We start from the raw sequence: 8,146 nt of genomic DNA on the forward strand, positions 1-8,146 counted from the left end.
AATAATAATAATAATAATAAAGACAAATAGGAAATTAACAGATGAATGGATTACAATGTGCTCTTTGTACATTATGGAATTATAATGTCCCCAGAGAATGACAGCTATGAGTCATTTACGGATAAATTTGAGTCCATAATGTTACGTGAAATGAGCCAGTCTCATGATCGTAAGAGTCGCGTGGTATCTCTCATGTGAGGAACCTGAAATATAAATAAAGCACAAAATAAAAGACAGGTAATAAGACTTGGGGAGCTAGGTGTTTTTCAAATGGGAAGGAGAAAATGATGTATGGAGAATGGATGGAGGACTGATGATATAAAGATTTAAGGTGTATTGTCTGTATACTGCCTTCTGAAAAAAACCCCAAAAAACAAAACAAAAACCCCAAACAAACAAACAACCCCCCCAAACAATGCAATCATTATGCAATGCAAAAATGTTCAAATAAAAAATAAAAATGGAAGAACTAAAATGGAAAAAGAAATTCTTGTGCACAAGCATGTGCTGTGTAGTCTGGGAGGCCCCTGCCTGCTGACTAGTGCCCCTCACACTCTGCAGCACGAAGACCTCCATTGTGCATAGTGGAGGAGGCACAGAATGAAAGAGGCAGCTCCTGTCCTGTGCTGCAAGCACTGGGTGGAGGTGGGCGTCCTCCCCACCAAGGTGATTCCAGCTCAGCCCAGAGCCCCAGACCTGGAGCATCATGGGCTCCTCCTTCAGGTACCTAAGGAAGCTGGAGTAGATGTCTAGGAAAGGTCTGCAGCACAGAGAGAGCCATGCAGGTGCAGGGGGCCCACTTCTGTGCCGCCCATGGAGTCCCTCATGTCATCTGCCTCAGTCCCTCCAAATTGAACTAGGAAGCCCTGTGCTGTGGTGAGCTCAGTGCCTTGGGGTGGGAAAGACTCACCACTTTGCACAGAGCATGTGCCCCATCAGATCCTGGAGGGAAACCACACCACAGACAGCCCTGCCCCACGGGGACCTCATCCTCTGTGACTGTGCCTGCTCCTGGTGTCGGCCTTCTCAGCTCAGCCTGGGCTTCCACAGTGCGCGAACTCAGCCTCCTCTGGGCTCTCTCCTCGGCCTGGGCTCTGGAGATGCTGATTCTCCAGGATAGGAGTTTCCACCGTCATCCTCTGAAGCCCTCCCTTGTAGAACCTTCCAGGAGGCAGAAGGAGGGTGATTTGGAGGCTATTATTCTGTGGGACAGGACAAGAAGCCACCCAAAGCTGGCAAGCGCGTGGGTGCCTTGGCCGAGTGTCACACTCTGCAAATCGCTGTGGTGCCAACCACACGGGAAGTGTTCAGTTCTTCTCACCCTAAGGCAGCGGGGCCGTGGCCGCAGAAACTTCGGCCATGAGATTCCAGGCTGAACGCCCTCCGCGCAGGCCCACAGAGCAACGCCACTCGTCTCCACTGTGAATTTGACGCTGTTCTCTCAACTGTATAAATGTATTTTCTTTATTTTTTATTAGTTACTTTATAAAATATTGCAGATGTCATTATTGTGAACATAACAATTTACCAAACTGATGCAGTTTGCTGAGCATGTTTTATAAAGGAAAGGAAATGCCAAAATCCTGTTAAAGCTGTTCCACTGCAGCTGTAGAGAACAAGATTTTGTTTCTCAGATGCTTGAATGAAGTAGATTCTCTCCCCCATCCTGAAGCACACCATCAGCTGAAGTGGTCTAACAAATTAAAAACTAGATAGTCTATGCATTCAACAGATTCCACGGCTTGTACTGCAATAATGGAGAGGTTTACCCTTCTTCAGCTTCCAGGTTGGAGGATTTGGTCACTTAATTTTTAAGTATCTCAAATGAAGGACCATTTTGTATCTGTACATATCAAATAGGATAGATGTACAGCTACTTTCTCTTAATTCAATGAGAAGAAAGATTTGTACTAACTGTTTGGACAGGATATCATGTCTGCATCTTGTACTATGAATAACCACTATGAAGACAACAATACACAATGTATTAATTATTAAAACTGTCCTACTAATTGGTTTTGAAACTGTCTGATTGTTATTTGTTTTTCTTTTCTTTTCTTTTTTTTTTTTTGCGGAATCGGGGATTGAACTCAGGCCCTTGTGCTTGCCAGGCAAATGCTTATTCTACTCAGCCATCTCCCTGGCCCCTGTTTTTCAATAAAATTAATAAAAAAGTGTGTAAATGTTTTTACTCTGAGATAATAGTCTTCTTCACAACAGATTTTTAATATCCTCACTCTCAATTTAAGACAAAACAATTTTAAGACTAGGTGCACCCATACCCTTGCTACGAACTGCTTTTCTTGACAAGTTATGAAGCAGTTCAAGGAGGTGTGGTTAAGGCTGCATTACTGTATGTTGCTGGAAACTATTACATAACTTTTTGTCGTGTTGCAATCTTTGTTTCCAATTTAGTGAATGCTTCTCTGGAATCAGATAGCAATAATGATATTACTAAATGTGTTTTTCAACTATGATTTAGTGGCAATTGAGCTTCCCGATTTTAACCCCATGGCAGCAAGATCCAAGTTCCCTCATTTGCACCTACGGGTCAAGGGGTTAAATGACCAGCAGAAAAGGTGCAGCACTTCTGATGGTAGCGTGTGGCAGAACTGAAAGGAAAGGAAGTTGGGCTACAAGATGAAGGGATTGTGGGCCACAGAAAGAAGGCACCAGAAGATAAAATGCCACAGGGAGTCTCCATAGCCATGTATATATCCTCCGTCATGACCACCATAATCTGCCAGATTGTCTTTCTTTCTTTTCTATAATTTTATTGAGAAACAAATAGCAATGAGAGAGTTTCAAATCAAATTGGTAGGACAGTTCCAATAATTAACACATTGCATACTGCCTTCCTAGTGGTTATTTGCTATACAAGAGGCAGACCTGAAATCCTGTTTACAAACACTATTAGTACAAATCTCTCTATTTATTAAGAGAATGTAATTATATATCCATCCTAACCAGTTTGAATACACTCTCAGGTAGATGATTGTTCAAAAAGGAAGGGGGTGGTGAACGAAGGCAGATAGTCTTTCATGGTGGCCTTTAGTCCCCCTCCAGGAGACACCCCTTTCTGCTTTTTGGCTTTGCTTTGCTTTTCTTCTGTTTTTTTACTGCAAAGCACAGTCAATGACTTGGTAATCTTTTCCAAGTCATCAATTTCCAATGAAATACACACATCTTGAACTAAGGCTTCAAAAAAACTGGCCTAAGACAGTGACTTTTCATACTGTGTAATTTTAACTTTTAGTAACTTTCCAAACTCTGTGGAATCATCTTCTGAAGATGGACTCTTAGCATCTACTCCATAAACTGTATTATTGACACCAAAAGTTTCTTTTGCTAATTCAAGGTCTGACTCTTCCTGTAATTTCTTGAGCCGCAGTTTATCTGCTAATTGTTCTTCTGTTGTTAGTGCTTTAGGTTCTTCAGGTTCTTCTAACCTCTTTTTAATTTCTTGTTGCCTTTTCTTCTGTTGCTGTTCTTTCTCTTTTATCTTCTCCACTGTTTTTTTTTCTTTTCTGAAATTTTTACTTCTGGTTTTACTTCTGCTTCCTCTTTTTTCTCCTCACCTTCATCACCCCAGTTATCCTTAACTCCTCGTCCTCGTCCTCGCCTTCCCAGCGGTCCCTGCCAGCGGTGCCACGGCCCCTCACCCTCCTCACCAGGTCTTCCATGGTGTCTGTGTCCCAGGAGTCGGAGACCCCACCACCTCCATGGTCGGTGCCGCAGCCACCTTGAGCCGGGCATGAGCACGTGCGAGGGAAAAACTACGAAGAGTTGAAGTGGTGGAGGTGAGTCAGTGGCCCGTGTGTATAAATATAACTTGTCTATCTGCCATTTGTGACAGCTGCGTGTGAGTCACCTCATATTTTTTTCCCTAATTTTATTGAGAAACAAATAGCAATGAGACAGTTTCAAAGCAAATTGGTAGGACAGTTTCAATAATTAACACATTGCATACATTCTTCCTAGTGGTTAATTGCTGAAGAAGATGCGGACTTGAGATCCTATTTACAAATACCATTAGAACAAATCCCTCTATTCATTAAGATAATGTAACTATATATCTATCCTAACCCTTTTGAATACACAGATATAAAATGGACATTCATCTGTATCCCATTTTTTGTTTAATTCTGTTATTTGATTATAGGTGTGTTAACTCAGCAAAATATTCCCAAATAGTCCAGTAGTCCATAATAGTATTGGGTCTTCCGCTTGACGGCAATGACAGAAATTGTTGACCTGAGTCCCCTACAGCTCAACATAACAGCATGGCTTTACTTCTTATATTTCGTTTTTATACTTTTCTGCTGGATGGTTAAGACCAAGGTAAAGCAGGACCTGTGAAACAAGAGTTGTAGCTCTTGGCTCTGATAAGGTTGGTGAAATCCCCTCAGGATTTATCCTGCGATCCTGTACCTCAGATTGTAGAACCTTTGTCAGTGTCAGGCATGTGGATGAGTCACAGCCATTGCTTGACCAATGTGCTCTCTGTGAAAGCCTGAGAGAGTGTTTTCTCTCCATGGAGTCACCTCATATTCAACATTAGCTGCCATATGTGCATATTGATCATTACTGAAATATTGATTGCCTATCAATAAAATGACTATTCCTTCTTCATTTCATCTATATTCTTTGCAAACTTTGATTTAGCACGTGATGGCTTTCCTTGACCTCTGTATTCACTGTCCTGGCTCTTTATTTTTTCTTCCAGAAATGATGTCCATCGTCCTGTGTTTGTTTTTTTCTCTGGTACCTCCTTTGATATATTTCTGGAGTGTGAACCAAACATTTATTATATTTTCACTATGACTTGAATTTTTTCAATTTTAATTTTTTATTAATACATGTTCATAGTACATAATGATTATATTATCAAGGGGATTGGCACCTAGACTAGTACATATTAATTCTTTATCATCCTCTTCCTGTGTCCTTCCTTTCCCTTTCAATGACCTCTTGATCTCCTTGACACTGAGATCTCCCTCCTTCCCATTATCTACATTATATTTCACAATGTGTTTATAGATTGGGTTTCTCACTTAACAGAAACACCCTGCAGCCTCAGGCCTGGGATGAGGAGAAGGAACACCAGGGCGTGTTGCACAGACAGAGTCCTGGAGGGGTGACCACACGGAGAGGACCCGCCATGCAGACAGCTGGGGCTGAGTTTTAGCCAAGGGAGCTCGGCCTGGGCTCCATCAGAGAAAGAAGCCGGCTCCTCAAGGGATCCCTGCTGCATTTCTGGTCGTGGAGCCGCTCTGCATCTTCAGGCTGGAAATTGCCTCTTTGCCTCGCTGCTGCCTTCTCCTCCAGGACTGACCAGGATGCAGGGGAGGAGAGGTTGGTTGGTTGCACATTGCTTTTCCCGTAGGATGCGGGACCTACACAAAGTTTGGGCATGAGCAGGATGTGTTTTCACGGTCTCAGTTCAGAAGCTGCCACACTCAGCGCTTGTGGAGCATCCAATTCCTCTAATTCACCTCCTGGACTTGTTCTGGGTGGGCTAGAGGCCCGAGGCTGCACTTTCCTTCTGCGTCTTGGTGTTTTCTACTTCAGAAGTTTATATTTTGTTTCCTGTGCTGCTCCTTGTAAGCTCTTGCAGTAGGTAGCTTTATCTTCAGTATCAAGGCCTCTCCAGGCAAGGTGTGTTCTGCAGGATATCTTCTGTGTGGAGCAGATTCTTGGCTTGTGTCTGTCCCCAGACTACCTTTCCAGCCAATTCAGAGAGAGAGAGAGAGAGAGAGAGAGAGAGAGAGAGAGAGAGAGAGAGAGAGAGAGGCTGGTATCTGTTCAGCTCAGTCTCCAGCGCTTCAGTGCTGGAGTGTGGTGAGGCTCTTGCCCCAGCACTTCCTGCTTCATTTAAGAAGTGAGAACAGCTGATGAAACCAGATATGTTATCCTAGCTACAACAGTATAATTGGCCCTGACGGAGCCTCATGCACAGTTTAGGAACCCACACACTATGGTAACTGTCTTAGTTACTCTTCTCTCATTGCTGGGACAAATACCTGGCGCTCAAAACGAAAAGGATTATGTAGCTTATGGTGACTGGAGGTTTCATAGTTTAAAACAGCCTGAATTATGTAGCAAGACCTCGGAGCCTTATTTAATCAGGAGAGGGTGAGGGCCTCTATCTTCTCCAAACACCTCCTCCCTGCCCGAGGCAGCCTCAATCGCAGACACTGCTGCCCTGCTCTACGGGGTTTGGAGGAGAGGCAGGGGTGCCTCCACCGTGTCCACAATGAACCTCTCCATACCTCTGAGAGGCCGCTGGCCTTGGGGGGCGGAGAGCACATGTTGCCCGTTTAAAGGCTCATGCCTCTCTGGCCCCTGTCCTCAAGCCCTGACCTGGTCCCCTGGCCACACACCTCAAGCCACTCACTGCTCGTTCCTCAGGGTCTGCCCCATGGCTTCCATAAGGCTTTGGCAGGACAACTAGTCACAAACCATAACATTAACTATCAATTTTGTCCCTTTAAAATTGAATGGCAGAATTGCCATTTAAAATTGGCAGAATGGTTCTACCCTGTGGTGGGGAAGTTTAAGAAGCCTGGTGCATAGAACAGAGATACCTGAAAGGGTATAGAGTGGAAGCCACCTGGGGGATGATGGAGTATCATGCAATCTAGGAGAAACTAGAGACTGTGGCAGAAGAGAAAGAATGAAGCAATAAACAGGGGAATATGTCTTTGTTTATTTATTTTTATATATTTGATTTTTTAGTTGTGACAAGTTTATTTTATTTTTAAAATTTTATTGAGAAAGAAAAGCAGAAAGTTTCAATACAGGTTAGTAGGACAGTTACACTAATACATCACATATTGTTGTCTTTGTAGTAGTTATTCATGATATCTTATCTAAGCACTATTACTTCAAAACTTTCTTCTCATCAAACTAAGAGAAAGTAGCTGTATGTCTATGCTATTTTGTATATACAGATATATATCTATGTATCTATATCTATATCTCTATATATTTACATCAGGATATCATGTCTGCAACTTGTACTATGAACAACCACTATGAAGAAAACAATATGCAATGTACTAATTATTGAAACTGTCCTACTAATCTGTTTTGAAATTTTTTCAGTGCTATTTGTTTCTCAATAAAATTAATTAAAAAAAGATTTGTCTTATACAGTTTGGTGCTCCTGTGTTTGGTGTGTGTATTAATGAATGTTAACTCCTCCTCTTGAAATTTTCCTGTAACCAGTATGTAGTGGCCTTGTATATTTATTTATTTTTTATCATTCCTGGTTTGATATTGAGATTGTGTGCAAAAGGGAGCGCAACCCCTGCCTTTTTCTGAGGTGGTGGGACATTTAGTATGGTTTTCTATCCTTTGACTTTCAGCCTATGATTTCTTTATGAGTTAAGAGTGTTTGTTAGACCCAGTCCTAGCCCAGGTCCGGTGAGTGTGTGGAGGGCTTCCTGCTACACTGGGCTGGCGGGACAAGTCCCAGTCCAGGTGCAGCGTGGGCCGGACCCTCTCACACCCCCTTGGGCAGCCCCCCACCACTCCGCAGTACCTCCCCCACAACTCCCGCCTAGTAGGAATTTCTGCCGACTTCCGGGAACCCCCAGACCCAGTCTTAGCCCAGGTCCAGTGAGTGTTTGGAGAGCTTCCTGCTACCTTGCGCCTGCAGGACCAGTCCCAGCCCAGGCGCAGCATGGGCTGGACCCTCTCCCCCCTACTTGGGTAGCCCCTCAGCACTCCCCAGCACCTCCCCATGCAGCCTGCCGAGTAGGAATTTTGCGGTGTTCCGGGAATCCCTGGACCCAGTCTTAGCACAGGTCCAGTAAGTGTGTGGGAGAGCTTCCTCTTCCCCCTACTTCACCTTGCCCCCTCCAGACACAGCTCAGGCCTGGCATACATGCCTGAGGTGTAACCCTGCAGCTGCAATCCCTGCATAGAGTGTAGAGGATACATCCACCCAGCTAGTCCAGGAGCAGAACATCTTGCCACAGGGGCACAACATATTCACCCTGAAGGGCAGCAGCGGGAAGGAGCTGAGCACAGCAGCCAGACCTAAGCCAGACACAGCTGGGTAAGTGCAAGCTTTGCAGAGCTGCACCTGGACTTCAGTATGTGCGAAGGTTATAACTACAGCAAAGATCTACAACAAAGG

The 8,146-nt window shown here is 44.0% G+C and overlaps 1 protein-coding gene and 1 pseudogene across 1 annotated transcript in view; both read right to left on the minus strand.

Moving 5' to 3' along the window:
- The window catches only part of LOC101568956 (leukocyte immunoglobulin-like receptor subfamily A member 6), a 241,548-nt gene that overhangs the window by 29,917 nt on the left and 203,485 nt on the right, over nt 1–8,146 (minus strand). The gene's annotated exons all lie outside the window — the stretch shown is intronic.
- Nucleotides 2,634–6,311, minus strand: LOC101566957 (annotated as a pseudogene).

Source organism: Octodon degus, unplaced genomic scaffold, assembly GCF_000260255.1.
Source record: "Octodon degus isolate 3935 unplaced genomic scaffold, OctDeg1.0 scaffold00320, whole genome shotgun sequence".
Lineage (NCBI taxonomy): Eukaryota > Metazoa > Chordata > Mammalia > Rodentia > Octodontidae > Octodon > Octodon degus.